Source organism: Zootermopsis nevadensis, unplaced genomic scaffold (assembly GCF_977971745.1).
Source record: "Zootermopsis nevadensis isolate Lab colony 2312 unplaced genomic scaffold, Znev_1.0 Znev_ptg000003l, whole genome shotgun sequence".
Taxonomy (NCBI): domain Eukaryota; kingdom Metazoa; phylum Arthropoda; class Insecta; order Blattodea; family Termopsidae; genus Zootermopsis; species Zootermopsis nevadensis.
This window is the reverse complement of record NW_028259135.1, coordinates 12,535,530-12,553,138: the sequence shown is the minus strand read 5'-3', so window position 1 is coordinate 12,553,138 and position 17,609 is coordinate 12,535,530. Positions and strand designations below refer to the sequence as shown.

Sequence of the window (17,609 nt, the reverse complement as noted above, 5' to 3'; positions counted from 1 at the left end):
CACAGGACAGCACAACACAGAAAGAACCTCGTATTAACAGCAACGTCAAGATATCCTTCCATGTCAGAAGCATGCCAACTGGTCTTCATTTTAGACCACCAGTTCTTGTTAATTTGTAACTTCCTTTCGAGAGCTGGCACGCATGAGCAAAAAGTACAATTGGTAATTATAACATTCGGCTAGTTTCTTATGCAGAACTGACAAATACAGCACTGATTAAATCCATGTCACTAATAAAAAAACAGCGATATGAAATGAACGATGTCAATAAATAAAATTCAATTCTGTGGGCCGTAACAAGTGTAGCTGGAGTATCCGATCCCCGTGTTAACACTGAGGCTTATTTACGATCATGCCTCATTCATGCCTTTGTAAATGTTGCATATTTGCGGTCTACTAAACCGGCATCAGTGGCGTGACTGAGTACTTAAACAGATATGTTTGAATTTCGATATGCATATCATTTTAACACAGAATATATATCGCTTTCCGTCGCGAATACATGCTATTAATTATGATTAGGACAACTTATATTTTGTTTTGAGAGCTAAATGAAACATTTAGAGAATGACAGCGAGAGGCCAAGTTACACATGTCAAAGAAAGTGGTATACATAGTTACCACTGCCATTTTAAGTGTTCGGAAATAAAATATCCTTCTTAGCAGTTTGTATCTGGGCATGTCACATCATTTTTCAGGACGACTTTCTATGTTTCTTATCTAGGAAAATCGGTAAATTATAACCAAGCCTACAATTCGATTACATTACAACAAAAACACAGACGGAAATGTTCATTGCGGTTTGTAGCCATATAGACAAGAAACGTACCGGAAAATGCATTTTCATTCGATGGTCTCTGTGTTTGTGGTACAATTGGAAACACAAGGATGCAGATAGAATTTTGATGTGGAAATCCCATAGGAAAAGTCCACTTAGAGGACTGATAGGGAGTTTGGTGTACAACAGAGCATGTAACTATTTCAGTATCGTGTCCAATGGCAGGTTTTCTTGCCAGCTGTGTTGAACATTTAGGCTGTGCTAACACAGTGTTCGCTACTGAAGTATACAGGGAATGTAAGCGACAGAACGCCACTGAAAAACTCGTTTTTCTGCGAGTTTATTCAGACCTGCATAGACTTTCATGAGAATGTACGGAGGGGTCGTTGAGTTTCCACCGACAGCGAACACTAGCTGGCTAGCACGCAACCCTTAACCGAGACGTTCAGAACTACGGTCTGATACGTCACTTACACTCTCCTTGTAGAAAATAGTGTATACGAAATGTATAAATGGTTGTTAAACATGAAATGAAAGTCAAAACTGCATTATACTTTTGAAAATACAGGATTATATCCGTAGCCAGTTGAATATATTTCTAAACTTAACAGTCTATTTATTTAATATTATCCTCCGACCAAAGTAAGTAACGAACTGCATGACTCAGTTAGTCAAGAAGCTCACCGTTCTTCAGCGGCCTGTGTAACATTCCATAAGCTGCTAGTTTTTAGCGCCTAATCCCGAAATCAGAGGACAATCACTCATCATCGGCTGTCCTCTGTTCCTTGTTCAATGCATTTTAACCTACGCTCCGTACTTGGAGGCCGTCTCTTTCAGTCGCAACGCAAGAAGTAGCGACATGTTAAGGTTGCCTATTTGTTTTACTCGCAGACGTTATTTTTAAATCTGAAGCCTCCTTCTTCTCCTATACATTCGCAAATATCGACAGTCGAGTTTCAGTCTCCGATTTATTTGGCTTGACACGGGGAATCGTTTCTTCGTCAACTGAGACCCAATGGTATTCAAGCTATGCTGCTTCTACAAGAATAAAAACGGCGTAGAGAACGAAAAAGTAAAATATTCAAATAAAGCTCATGAAGAGCATTATTATTTCAATAAATAGTAGCTCGCCTGACTATGGAGAAATTCACGGAGGGTATAATAAGCCGGGCATGTTTATGAATAAAGAATTGAATATTAAATTTTGGTGAGTAAATTTGTCCACTTTCTGATTATTATGAATTCTGCTTGAGGCATATCGTAAAGAAACATTAGAAATGGGTGTAAAATTCGCATTGGATTCGGTTGGTCACGAATCCTGTACCTTCTGCATATAAGGCCAGCTCCTGTCCCCAAAAATGTGATTCGCTGGAATCAGAATGGCTGACAATGGACCACGTGCAAAGGCATTCTGTCGCCTCACCAGTATCAGTCTCGCTACCGTCGAGACAGCAGAAACAAACAATGCTTGGTGTAACAAACGATGCTGGAGCGCTGTTTGTTTCCATTATTACATCCCTTTTCCCGCTTCAAGATGAGGGTAGTGAGTGCGGCTTGGAAGGGTAAAAGCCAAGCACAGGGGAGAATGAAGCGACTTTCTATTTCCGTTTTGCTGTACACTTCCTGTTCTTCTTCTCGCTTATTCCTTGTCCACTATCTTCTGTTTGTCTTGACCTGTATCACTGTTTCATTTTCATCTAGTCTGGTTTGAACAGTTTATATTTTACAGGCATAAAGATTCTAAGTTTCCTTTCCGAACCACGGAATATTCCGGGTCATACATCTGTTATAAAATTTCCTCATTATACTCTACAGCTATTTACAACGTCATCACGTTAACGTTGTTCTGAGCCATAAAAATTGATTAGCAGCTTACTTAACGTCGCAGCATTAATTTCCATCAAAACTTTGGTACAAAATGTAAAAATAAAAGGTCATCACCTAGAATACTGACTTTACGAGCTACAACGAAAATCTGCCAGTGAATCCCGAGTACAGGCATCTGTTTATATAATAAGCAAATACTGGTTGGTTATCATTTGCTGTGAAGGAATTTTACGTCTTATGGGATAACATTTGTGACAGTGTGTTTACTACTTAAGATTTTCTCATCATATCTTTGCGTACTATTAGTTTCTCAAGAGGACTCTTCTCCAACGAGTTAGTGAGCAGAACCAAATTCATCCCGTTACAAGCCCACCCTCCGTCTACTCCACTAAGAGCGCGGAAATGTCCCACAACTATGGAACAATGTTCACAAACTCCCACTCTACGTTCAGCGACATAATTTATAACCGTACAAAGTCACAAGAGAACTTTACGACAATGTTCAACTAAGGACGTTCCTATCCTCCGGCCTCTTAACACCGTTTTAATGTGCGTCGTGGGGCTTAAAAGAATCGATTTAATACAAAACTATGGGCGAACACTGAAATAGTGTAGAACACTTCAGCTGAACTATGCGAGGGGATGACAGAAGTTGGAACTAAATCAGTAATTGAAAGGCTTTTGTTCTAATCCTACATAATGCACTTCACTTTGAGAACTTATCAGAGCGCGTTGTTCGTGTGACGTGCCACTTCAGACACGAACATGAAGACACGGATCTTCGATAGAACAAATCAACCACACGTAGTATATACACTGTACCTTTATGACTGAAATGCTTAATGGTAAAAAAATACTACTCTAAGTTCCATATTCTTTAACGACAATTAAATAATGTATCTTTAAACTCTACGTTACGACACGGATACCAACCTCGTTATATTCAATAATACCTTCTGAAAAGCGTTAGACTTACTACAAGTTATACGATGCTACCGGTAATGATCGACTAGATTACAACAGTTTTCTCTTGTAACATGTTATGCAAACAACACTACAATACAAACAATGACACGAAGACACATTTCAAGCTATTATAGCAGTATTAAACATGAAGATATCCGTCTTCTGGGTTGTTGCGCTGTGTAGTCTGGTTGATGTTAACCAACGTTAACATCGACCAGACTACACAGCGCAACAACCCAGAAGACAGAAATCTTCATACTCATCGCCCTGATGATGGAGGCAGTATGACCTCTGAAACGTTGGTAAACATCGACCAGACTACACAGCGCAACAACCCAGAAGACAGAAATCTTCATACTCATCGCCCTGATGACGGAGGCAGTATAACCTCTGAAACCTTGGTAAACATCGACCAGACTTCACAGCGCAACAACCCAGAAGACGGATATCTTCATACTCACCGCTGTGAGAACCTCAAGTCTTACACAGTATTAAACATCTCTATAAAATAATAAATTTAGTTATAAAGTACACTTATAATGTACTCCATTAAAGACTGCAAGAAAGAAAATACAATGCTACATGTTTCCTGATTTCAACGCCTAATGAAAATCCACGTAAAATGATCAAAACAATCATTTCAACGAACATGTGACTTGAGAATGAGCTTTCTCGTCGTAACGAATAGCTACTGCAAATGTCTGGAAACGTGCGTTCTATTTTGGCTAGTGAAACATTATAAAATAGCATGCTCTGATTAAACAGCATATTAATATACAGATAATCACTTTAAATTTAATTAATAATTTACGCATAATGAGTCTATTAATGTTGCAAGTTCATTAATTAAATAGTAATATTACGGCCTCGCTAATGATCCGAGATAGTTCAGTCAGTTAATTCTCTAAATACGCCCTTGATGGCCAAGGTTCGATTCCAAGTAGGGTAAGGAATTTCTCGATAACAAACATACTCTGGATTATAAACATCTTTACAGTATATCAGAAAAATGTCGAAGAGAATGAACAAGGAACTAAAGAAACTGTCTAAATCAGGTGCTTCATTGCATGGTTGGCGTGAGTTTGTAGGATAAAAATGCACATATACAGAACAAAACAAAATTATTTTGTGGGCTACCAAAATACTGACCAAGACTTAAATATGGTGTTGTAATATACCAACTAATATATCTTTCGAAAATATTATATAATTTAAATATATTGTAAATAACTCCAAAAAAAAACTGCTTTGGGGGTTAGGTGGCATCAAATACGGTCTGGATGTGGTGGCGGAAAGTCCGTACAACCGTCCCTACCCGGATTCGAACGCCTGTTTTCGAGTGTACCTTACCTGCCACACAAGAAAAACACGTGAAAATTACTTACTCCATACAACATTAACTGAACTATAACGCAATGCCATTACCTCTTCGTGCACATTATACATTCTACCTGCAAGAGCGTTCTGAAGTAACGGATTTGTGGTCCATAAAACATCGAGGAAGTCTTGTGTTAGTTCGATAACATTAATTTACGAATTGTCACGAAGCCAAATACGGAAAGAGAGAGCTTAAATGTGGCGTAGTGAGTGAAGAATGAGACTTATTGAAAAGCAAGGAAAGGAAACGAGAGGGTTAGAAAAAGAGTGATCGACTTACATCGCCAAAGCAATTAGTTTTCTATCAATCGAATATCTCCAATGGGATACTTCACTTAGTACTGACTTACAGTGCAGAAAAAATACTGAAGATTAATACAGCGACCTCCTATGAAGGGAGAACAAACTAATTAATTAGTTAACTAACTAACTAACCAATTTTACTAAACAATTTTCTAACAACCGTAAAGAAACCTGAAGGTTAAACAGCGCTACAACCACATCCTGGAATTGGTCACAATTCTAAAAAGGTTTAAACTGCAAACTTACTTCCTCAAGATTTGTTACAATTTTGTAGGATCTGAGGTTTTCATGGCGATAAGTTTAAAGATGGCGGTCTTCTGGGTTGTTGCGCGGTGTAGTCTGGCAAAAGTTTGCCGACGTTTCAGAAGTCCTTGCTACCACCATCATCAGGCAACAACCCAGAAGACAACCATCTTCCTTCCGAATTTTATTCAGCAACCCCTCTTGTCCATAACACTTTCTAAGAGATATTCGCAGTAAAGTTATATATGCAATTCCTCTTCTTCTTACGGACTACATGCACCTCACTTTTTATGGTGGGGTAAACACGTGGCTCGCAAAAGGTAGTCGTTTGAAAGAGCGTGTTAAATTTCTAGATCTTGCTACACCTTTATACATTTTGTTTCATTTTTTTTATTATTTTATTTAGTGTTCTGTCTGACGACAGGTCCATATGAACAGGATCCTTCCATCCTTTTCTCGGACTGGGACCTGTTCATATACGTTCTTGGCAGATGATCCAGAAGTGGTTTGCCATTGCCTTCTTCTGTGTGTGAATGGAGTAATTGTCGGGATGCCACGGAGGAAAACTCCGTGTTGCCTAGACCACGGCCTTGCCCAACACAAGTTATAAATTTGGGCACCGCCGGAAATCGAACCCGAGACCCCCAGGATTACAAGGCCAGCGTTCTAACCGCTAGACCACCGTGGCGGTATATTTGTTTCATACAAATATGTAACTATTCTAAGGTGAATTACAAACAGCCCTATGCACAACTCTAACAGTAGAATATTACCCCTTGTCGGCTATCCGTACCGCTTATATAACACATTAGTAGATAATGGACTAATGTGACGGTCATTTTATTCGTACAATCACCCTGATGATGGAAGTAAAAAGCGCCTTTGAAACGTCGGTAAGCTTCTACCAGACCATAAGATCCAGCCATCTTCATACTCGCCGCAGTGAGACTGAAATCTCACATAGAGTTTTTGTTTTAATTTTTGCGCTTGTAGATAGGAGACGAGACGATGCTTATTCTGAAGTGAAGTAAACGCAGACGCCATATTATGAGACGCGTATCAGTCAGGCAGAAACCTTGAACTGCTTCTTTGTACAGAAAGTTAGGATTGCGATTGGTTCCGATACCATCGTCTATTCAAAGCGACGCACACTGCAGAAATGCATACTGAAGTAGGCGACGCGCGATATATAAATCGCACGATATGATTCTAAATCTAAAAACCAAACGACTACATATTTCCCAGTCTTCTATATTATTGTGAAACTTCGTTTCTCACCTTCAGGAAATAACATAGATTAAGAGCATTTAAGAACAAAATGCTGAGGAAAATATTTGAACCTAGGAAATAATAATTTTCGTAATTTATATTTTAAAACAATTTTACAAGACTGATTATAGTAAGGAGGATGTGATGGACCAAGCATCTAGTATTGCGACAAAATCCACACACGACTGTTTTCCTTGATTACACTTGCTATCACGTTGATGCTAAATTCATTCTTCCCATGTAACAAATGGTAGAAACGTCATATTTGTTAGGAGTGTGTTACTAGTTATTTTGCTACAAAGTTTAAAAGTTTAAAAATTTATGAGATTATTGCTGTTTAACGTATCAGAATCTTGTTAACAGCCGGCATGGATGCCTCATCCCTACTGACTTTACAATTCGCAAGTACTGCGAGCTTGTGATACCTAAACTAATGAGCTCAGAGCGGGGGGGGGGGGGTTCCCCCTCGTAATTTCTGGCTGCGTGCAGACTTGAAGCACTCCAGCTTCGACGTAATATAACAGAAAAGTCCAGGAAGAGATTGAAGAAAGAAACAGAAGTAGAGAAAATAAAAAGGAAGGTTGGATGACTAAGTTCATTGTGCGATTTAATGAACGTGCTTTAAGGATGCTTCTGGATTGTCGCATTGGATGAAAATTGGTACACCGTTTCCGCAGGCCACGTGACGACGCACAGCGCCACAGTCTGCTTCATGATAACGGAAGATAATGAGTGAAAGAGAAGAATTAGCTTTCGGGATTACGAAAATGTGACTATGAGGTTCGGAGGTTGGGGTCGATGAGGCGGAGAAAATTTACTAGAATACGTATTCGTTTACAATTTTACAATCCTCAGCACAGGCCTAGTAGCAATTAAGTACTTTAAAAATTCAGCAAATAATATTACTATAAAAGACGGACAATGACGTCACTGAAACAAAGCAAACTACCATTATGCTGCAACATTTTGTATCTTTTATGTAATTTAATAAGATGAAAATTATTCCGCGTTTCTCTAAACTTGCTTCAATACCATTCCAGTTCCAATTTCAATACCCTGAAACGTAATTACTTTATTAATGGCGACTTTAACTTTACTTACACAACTTCTGCAGATCTGCAGTCGACTGAATCTCTCGTCTCTGCTTGTGTTGGAGCCACTTCGCTTTCTTGCCTTCTCCCGCCTTTTCTGCCCTGTAGGAAGGAGAGAAAAAGTTTAAAACGAGTTCTTATCTCGCACTCTTTTTATCGATGCCCGTTTTAGTTTTCTTAACTAACAAACTTCTCACTCAATTTTCGGATTAATCTCTTCCCCTTGTTGCCATTCCACCCGCATACTTTTACGTTTCACTTCCAACCACTTAGTTTTCTAACCCCCTTATATATAACCCTATGTCCTTATCTTAAACTCAGTCCTTTGTCCAGTGGTGACCAAACTTCATCTTCAGCCACATGCGACTTCCAACACCACCAAATCATCGACTCTGAGAAGTTATGTCTTAAAAAGTTCAAAAACGAAACTGACCATAATCGCACTCCCCACTGAAAAAACACATTTTTACAAATTAACCCTATAAGGCAGGGTGTTTACAGTATCTTCAGAAACTGATAACTTCTAGGCTGTTAAAGAAATTCTTCGATTGTTATTTTAATGTGGAGGTTCATTACCGTCTTCACAGTCCGCCATTAGACCCTTATCATGAGTCCGATGAACGCCATCCACACCCTCATACCAACTTCTACTAAGATTTATATTAATGTTATCCTTCTATTTAAGCCTAGAAATACAAAGTTCTCTGTTCACGTGAGGCTTTCGAACAAACATTCTTTATGCATTTCTGAGTTATTTTATGGACCGCTCAACTCACCCGCCTTAGTTTGTTCACAATGTTTCCTGAAGAAAAAATAGTAAACACATACAAAAAATTCTCCACTGCTATGAGGGGCATCTGCTCTGTTTGACCTCGCAGCCCCAATCATCATCAGAATATCACTCAGAGTTTCTCTGAGAACAGACTCCAAATATCTACCCTTGCCTACCATTTGCTTTTCCAAAGCTTTACATTTCAGTGACGAGCTGCTTCAACAACGTCTTGAAGTTACGCTCTTTCCTTTTTGTGCTGACTGAACTGTACACTCTCTCATTCACCAGTTCATATTTCAAATGAAGTCAATTTGATGTTCTAGCCCATTCACACGCTCTTACAAGAGACTTGCCTTGAATCACTGACTTAGCCCGGGCGTTATTTTTCTCTTCTTTAAAGGAAATACCGTTACGTACAAGGTCTACATATCCACTGATGAATGGGACATAACTACTTTAATTCTTTGACAAACGAAGTTAATCTAAACAACATTGAAAGATTCACTTCCTACCCCAAAGGAAAGGGTTCGATTCCCGGCGATGCCCGAATTTATAACTTGTGTTGGGCAAAGCCGTGGTCTAGGCAACACGGAGTTTTCCTCCGGGGGCTTCCCCGGTTTCTCCGTGGCATCCCAACAATTACTCCATTCACACACAGAAGAAGGCAATGGCAAACCACTTCTGGATCATCTGCCAAGAACGTATATGAACAGGACCCAGTCCGAGAAAAGGATGGAAGGATCCTGCTCATATGGACCTGTCGTCAGACAGAACACTAAATAAAATAAATAAATAAGAAACTCATAAACTGAGTCAGTGGGCAAACTGCAATGTTACCAACTGTTAAAGCAGGTGGTATAGTTACTAATGTATTTTAAATGGTTAAGAAGAATTTCGAAAATTTCGCCGTCAATTTCTTTTAAATAAACTTTATTCTAAAGATGAATGAACGAAGACGAATAGTTCTATTGTCCTCGAAACAGCGCCTTTCAGCGTGTTCCGTTCTTTGTAATTGTTTTAAAATATAAGCTTCATTTCATTTGCTTCTTGGGATCTCCAAAATTTTCTTCATTCATTTTAAGAGGATTAAATTATAATTACTGGTGCTGTTTTACTTAACTTTATATATCGCAGCAAAAGCTCTGACTAGTAGTTGAAAAAGAGAAAAATCAGTGTTATTTTAACTTTTTTCTTTTCCTTATCCCTAAAGTGCCTGATAAGGATTTGAATGTAGGAGAACGTCTCGTCTTCCGAAGAAATCAACAGCTTTTCCTAAGTGACTACATCAGATTGGAAATTTTCATTTCTTCTGACACACAAGAAAACGTCTCTACAAACACGCAGGTTAAGAACATTGATTTCTTTACTTCGTTTACGTGATTTTCCTCAAACCACCTACACAAATACTGGGATAATACCTCAGATTAAGCTCCTACTGTTTCAGAATTAAAAATTAAATTAAATTAACTACTATAATAGCTCAGTCAGTATAGTGACTAGCTACGGGCTGGACGACCGGGGTTCGATCCCCGACGGGGGCAGAGGATTTTTCCTCTAGCCTCTGCGTCCAGACCGGCTCTGGGGCCCACCCAGCCTCCTATACAATGGGTACCGGGGTCCTTTCCCGGGGGTAAAGCCGGCCGGGGCGTGATGCTGACACTCACCCCATCTAGTGCTGGGGTCAAGGAAGAGAGGAGCTATACCTCCACTCACCCCAAACGCCTACATGGCGTATAGTGGGACAAACTTTACTTTACTTACTATAATTCTATGCTATATAATGAGATCTGCTGAAAGTGTCGTTAGATGAACAATAAATAATACACTGGATCAAGCGGTAAAAATTTGTTTTGAAACAGACCGTTTCAGAAAATATGTTGGCGTGTAACGCGGTTTGTAGCACCGATAAAAATGAGTCTTTGGGGAGGAAAAGGTTTATGAAGCTAATCATTATTGGCTCAAGAGTTCAGGTTAATTTATTCGAGAAGTGGCTTACAAATATTATTTTCAAGTTCTCACCAACTGCTTCTTATTCTAAAGTTCAGTACTGTGTTTAAAGATCAGATTAAAAGTAGTCGTCTATAAAGTTTGAAGTAATTATATAAGGCGATAATTTTCTTAGCAGCAAGCCACGCGCTTTACTATCAACAAAAACTGTGATTTAGTATTCAAGACATTTCATGTTAACTCAGCTTAATTTTACCTTGGAAGTAAAAATAAACATTTACCGCTGTAAAAACCATACAAGTAAGAAATAAATGTAAAGGTAATCTCGTTAGTAGTTCATAAATATCCAACGAATCATTTGAATTTTTGTTACCTTTAACACGGTCCTATAGAATAAGGACGTTGAGAGCCTCGTTATATAAAATTCCAATGTATCACACGAAGAAAAATTGGGTCGATATTATTGTACCAAAAATAGCAGAGATACAAAATAAAATCAATGATGTCCAGGGCTTTGCCCCGTTTAGATTACAAGGATTACAACATTTCCATCCATATTTTCTTCGGACTTCTCCGGCACCACACTTTCACATTTTGGTTTACACCTGCACAGCAATTTCAGTGTTTAGAGACAAAAGTTCTAGTCACTTATTCTTATAACGTTTTATCCTTCTACTCTCACATCTTCGTCGAGTTAATTACCCGCCAATATTTATTCTGTAGCCTCTCTTAACAAACTAATCTCTTCCTTTCTTTAGGTTGCCTTCAAAAGCACAGGGGTGGTTGCTACCCTTCAGAATATTAGTTTTTTTATTTACATTTACCTAGTAATGTGCGTTTTATAGTACCACAAAATTTCATAATAAGTAATATATTAACACTGCTGCATTCGCACAGAGCCCAATAATTTAACAGCCATATGAGAGCGAAGCATTCCTCTTGTAAACAGCACCGTGTGCCCTGAAGTTAGAATTAAGCTCTAGAGCTCGTACATAACAATAGGGAAACGGATTTGCTGCTACCTTGGCATTCAGAGGAAGAACGGCACAAGTGATTATCTACGAAAGCTTTACTGACTTCACTAGGACCGGCTCTTTAAAACCGAAGCTCGTCTAAATAATATTTAATAATTCAGTCCGCATCACAAAGAAAACACAGCACTTCGTCATTACAAAGCTCAACTGGTTAATTCTGTTTAAGGAAATAATTGTCCTTTACTCTGAGAATAATACCTGGAGAGTTTTGAAATGTGGTGTTGGAGAGTGACCAACGAAGAAGTATTGAGGAGAGTCAACGAGCAAAGAAACATTCTGCAGGCGATTACACGAAGGAAAGCTAACTGGCTGGGACATATTATGAGAAGGAATGGATTACTGAGTGATATCACCGAAGGCCAGGTTGAAGGAAAGAGAGGACTAGGAAGAAGATTGATACAGCTAACCGACGACCTTAAACAAGGAAAGAAGATGACGTTCCAGGAATTAAAGCGAGAAGCCGAGAATAGGGACAACTGGAGAGCTCTTTTTGGGCAGAGCAATGGACCTGTCGTAAGACAGAACACTGAATAATAATAACTCTGAGAATCATACGAAAACCAACAAAATGCAGATTTACTGACTGTTAAAGCAGGTGGTACACATAGTTACCTCTGGGCTTGAAAGAGTCAAATCCGTCTGAAGGCCTACCTTTAATACCTAATTCGGATTTAGGGTTTACCTAATGCCTCTTCACTCTGCACCAGAGTCTCTTCAGCCACTTACGTCCTTAACAGTCATTATGGCGTTTAGACTGAACCACTTACTTACATCTCAAGGGACGTTAGTCCATACAGTTGGGAAGAAAGGGTAGGCAGAGCGGTCTTAAACATGTAGGACGAGGATGTAGTAAGGGGTGGTTTACCCCCACTTCTCTCAAAATAATAATTAGCCCTCTGAGAATGGAGTTGCCAAGTTGCACTTGAATATGATTATTGAAGAGGTGTTACACTTGGCTCCGAGTTTACACCGTTATTAAGTACAGGGCAGATTAAACCTGGTCAAAATATTACCACCTTGGGAACCTCCACAATTCGCATTATTACGTCACGAAACTTGGTGGTCTATTGTCTACCACTGTGTAATCAAGACCTCATTAAATTATACGGACGTACTGTTATATAGCTAACAGTCTGGTTAGTAGCCAGAATAGGTCGTAATTCGATTCCGACTTACTAACATCAACTTGGACGATACTGTTGATAGAACGGCGTAGATTTATATGTATACTAATTAATATGCCAATTAACATGAGAACTGTTAGTAAAATGAGCAGCTAGGTTTGCAGCAGAAAGTGTATGGGGTGTAGTAATTTTGGGCCAGTGAGAATAAATATCAGTAAAAAATGAATGATTTTACGCAATATTCTGGGATGAGGTTTTATTTCTATTTACATTCATTATGCTGGCTAACCGCCACGGTGGTCTAGCGGTTGTAATCCTGGGGTCTCGGGTTCGATTCCCGGCGGTGCCCGAATTTATAACTTGTGTTGGGCAAGGCCGTGGTCTAGGCAACACGGAGTTTTCCTCCGTGGCATCCCAACAATTACTCCATTCACACAGAAGAAGGCAATGGCAAACCACTTCTGGATCATCTGCCAAGAACGTATATGAACAGGTCCCAGTCCGAGAAAAGGATGGAAGGATCCTGTTCATATGGACCTGTCGTCAGACACAACACTAAATAAATAATAAGATAAGATGGTCTAGCGGTTAGAACGCTGGCCTTGTAATCCTGGGGTCTCGGGTTCGATTCCCGGCGGTGCCCGAATTTATAACTTGTGTTGGGCAAGGCCGTGGTCTAGGCAACACGGAGTTTTCCTCCGTGGCATCCCAACAATTACTCCATTCACACACAGAAGAAGGCAATGGCAAGCAACTTCTGGATCATCTGCCAAGAACGTATATGAACAGGTCCCAGTCCGAGAAAAGGATGGAAGGATCCTGTTCATATGGACCTGTCGTCAGACAGAACACTAAATAATAATATGTTGGCTCATTTATTACACAGCCGAATGAAGGATGTATCTTCAGAAACAATTAAAATAAGCTACTGATTCAGGACTGTAAAATAACATAAAAAGCAAATACTGAATTACAAATAACTATATAGATGGCTACTTTGGGTTCTTTCGCCGTGAGATCTGATAGGAGTTTAAGAACGTTTAATATTACTATGAGGACTCATCGCCCTGATGATGGAGTATGCAAGTGTCTCTGAAACGTCGTGACCTCCTACCAGACTATACAACGAAACAACTCGGAAGATAATCATATTCACAATCGCTGACGTAAGAACCTAAAATGTTACTTTAAAAATAACTAATATTTAGAAAACACACGAAAGTGTAGGAGTAATAATGATTTTCTTTGTCCGTTACATAATTTTAAAACGTTATGTTTAGTGACTAGTGTGTAAAAAATAGTTTACTTCAGGATACTTTCCAATGAGTAGGCTCCGACGACTTCACATAATTAGCATATGATACAATCCCTCCCCCCCGCAAACTAGCAACACTAAAATTATTATTATTGGCTGTTATTGGCCTTATCTGTCTGTTGTCAAGCACTTAAATAAATGAATTTGAATTATTATTATTATTATAATAGGCTGAACGTTAGTACTACGAAATGGCCGTGTTCTTTTACTACAAATCTTGTGACAGTATTGTTTTTATGTACACAAATCTTCGAAAAAATTCACGATATAGGGAAAGTCAGCTTTTATCATGCAGGTAGGGAAAACGCAAATATAATGAGGAGGACTGTTTGATGTAAAACACGCATACGCAAAATGAAACGGGTAGTTTCTTCAATAGCAAACACAGTAGTACATGCGAGAGGTATTCAGTTTCATTCAACTGTCCTTACACAATAGACAGCAGGTGGTATAACGAGTAATAATACAAAACAGAGTAACACGTCCGTTCTATGTTGTAGCTGGTTTTATTTTAAATTGAAAACAGATGTATAAAGGCACGAATTTTTTTAAACAAAGATACAAAGCATTAGAATGGCAAAGAAATGAAAAAGGGGGATGGAAAGATGGAAATGAAGACAGAGAGAAAGCGCTAATTTCACAAAATACAGAAGCCTCAGCCAAAAACATTATCACTGGATCGTGCAATGTAGGTCCAAGACACATTGTAACATTATCTATGTCAAAGGATCGGAAAGCATGTTTTCGACATTATATTTCAAAGTAGATGTAGATCATTCTTATAATTAATTTTATATCGATTTGCAACATTTTCGACTCCGTGTCCAGAGGGACCTTGTACACCAGCAGGTCACGGGCCGCAGGTACAGTGGCCGAACTTACCACCTAAATCATCGGCACACAAATACCAACAGAAGGACCCGGTTATGTGCTCGGCATGTTTATATTTTAAAATGCTAAACTGATGTTTCTGGCTTCAATCCGAGACACAGCATACAGCGCCAGAAGATTTCATTTAGCGGTGGGACGTAGTACTAGAAACACCTGGTTATGAATCAGGCTATACCAGGTAAGGCTGCTACGAGACAACAAAGATCCTGCGAAGTGCACAGGAAATTGACAGGAGCGGGCAATTCAAGAAGAATTAATGGGACTTAGGCATACCTCCTTAGTTATGTATGGCATTCTTTGTGTAACTCTGCACGCTCATTCCTTCTCCTGTGTTCAAACCTCGAAAAACCCGTCGATTTATAAACGCAACTGAAAATTCAACAATTTCCGACTTAATTTTCACTTATGGACGTACGTCGTCTCACATAAAGACCATTAACTCGCCCTAGAGTATCACAAAATTGCCTAAAGAAATTATTCTGTAGGGCCTCTGCTTGCCTTCGCAGTATTTCCATCTGAATAGGATAAAAAATATTTATGGGGAAAGGAAAGACGTCTCAAAATAAGGAGACGATAACTGGACAGTTCACTAGTGTCGTAAAGGAATTACTGGAAACTACGAACAAAGACGAAACTCACACCGCACGCCCTCTGTCTGTGACGAATGAGGAGTCAGCACAACGTCATATCAACCCCCACCCCCCACAATGTATTATATCCACCCCCTATAAAGAGTCTTCAACGCAGCCCGTTTCTTTCTTCGAAACTTCGGAGGGAAGACTGTCAAAGAAGAAGACCTCAAACCACATATGTATAAGTCAACCCCGTCTTTAGAGACAGGTCTTCATGAAATGATAGAAAATCCTTAGTGAGCTCTGAAGGATTTCTTGAAGACCGGAACGTGAGGATAAAAGAGAAGATGAAACGCAAAAAGCAACAGCGACTTTCCTAGCTACTTTCATACTTCGTTTCTACATCCCCCCTTTTGAGGAACTGGATTTTTTAAAAAGGGAGGTTTATATTTTTCGAAAAGGGAATCTATAGTGAAGAAAAGCAGACTGCGGTCAAAATTCTTGTCTATAAGACGGGGGCAGCTATATTTACTATTAATGAAGCTGTAGGATACAAAGAAAGATTCCTGCAGGGAAGCAAAATAGTGAGACACACTGTATGTGAGCTGCATACAAACTCATTGTCATTTGGAAGTCATTTTCCGGGCAGAAGAAAGTGCAAACGGATACAGGCGATAGACAAACAAAAACTCTCATTCAATTGTATTAACTTCAATAACTGTTCAATTCCATTCACGTACAATAAAAAAACTTTTCTTGCATTTATCCGAAATGAAAGATCTAAATATGGAAGAAAATATTCCACGAAAATTTAATTTTAACAGAGGCAGACTCACAAAACACGCATTTAGCAGTCATAGAAAACTGAAGTACGAACTACAAGCTGATTTGGAGACTCATTACCGTATGCACAAAAGCATATCACTGTACCCTAACCTAAGTCAGATGGATATAGTCCCAACTTCTTTACCGTAATTTTTAAAATACTATCCTTCCATAAAGGCATCTAAGTGGGACTTTGCTTGCAGGCTTTTCAACTAGACTTCTGTATTAATTTCTCGTATTTTCCACGCATTCTACACGTCCCACCTAGCTCCTGTTCCTTTACCTGATCACCATACGATTTGGGCTAACCACACATTAATAAGTTCCTCGTCGTACAGTCTCTTCCAACACTGTCTTTGTTCCACCCTCTGAAATCAAAACATTCTCCCAACTTCCCCGTTCTCATACACCGTCAAACTGTAATTTTTCCCTTTGGGCAAGAGACCGAGATTCATACCCATTCAGACAGATCTTCGAAATGTTGGTATCTACCTAAACGTCCATACGACTTTGCAAACAGAAGACGAACTGCGACACCACCTCACCTGTATTGCAAACAACAGATTACTGCCGTCTGTTCTGTCAAATGGTCATATGAGTGACTTCCAACAAAATCAGGTTGCATTACAAAACACAGCCAGATACTTTATAAAACCCTTCATTGAGATTTTGCATACACTGGATGAAATACCGTATTCGCCCATGGCCTAAATATGCTATTCTGGATTTTATATTCTACCATGAAAGCAAATCCTATGGCACTCACGTCTTGTAAAATTAAATTTCACTGAACACATCATAAACTACAAAATTCAAGTGACATGAAAAGTTACTTCTAGGTGTAATATACAATCACACATCACCCTTAATTTTATTCTTCAAATATATCCACAAAGTCCAATCACAAATCATGCATTAACAATGTAATAAATTCCGCACGTGTTATATTTCATACAATTTTAAAGTGTCTTGGGCTGAACCTCAATTTTCGGTGTTGAATCTAGTTGCGTTATCTTAAAATTCTGGTGGAAGTATTTGACAGCTGATTAATAGGCAGCATGGAGATACGAGAATAATAAGGTAAGAAACGCGCACAAGGGAAGGAACAGGGCGAAACTGTGACCTATGAGGATATTTTAAACCAATATATGGTAATATTCCATATACATTAAGACACATAAAATATGTGCAAAATTTTAGTAGGAGACAAGATGTTAATAAGCAATAAATTAATATCGTTGGTTGTTTCGCCTTTTATTTCAAAGTTGAAGGCCG

The 17,609-nt window shown here is 39.0% G+C and overlaps 1 protein-coding gene across 4 annotated transcripts in view; it reads right to left on the bottom strand.

Moving 5' to 3' along the window:
* LOC110827175 (uncharacterized) overlaps positions 1 to 17,609 on the bottom strand; it is a 378,872-nt gene that overhangs the window by 309,375 nt on the left and 51,888 nt on the right. For all 4 annotated transcript variants that reach the window (XR_015537873.1, XR_015537876.1, XR_015537875.1 and 1 more), the window contains exon 2: positions 7,865 to 7,956. The gene's annotated coding sequence lies outside the window, so the exon portion shown is untranslated. The remainder of the gene's footprint in view (positions 1 to 7,864; positions 7,957 to 17,609) is intronic.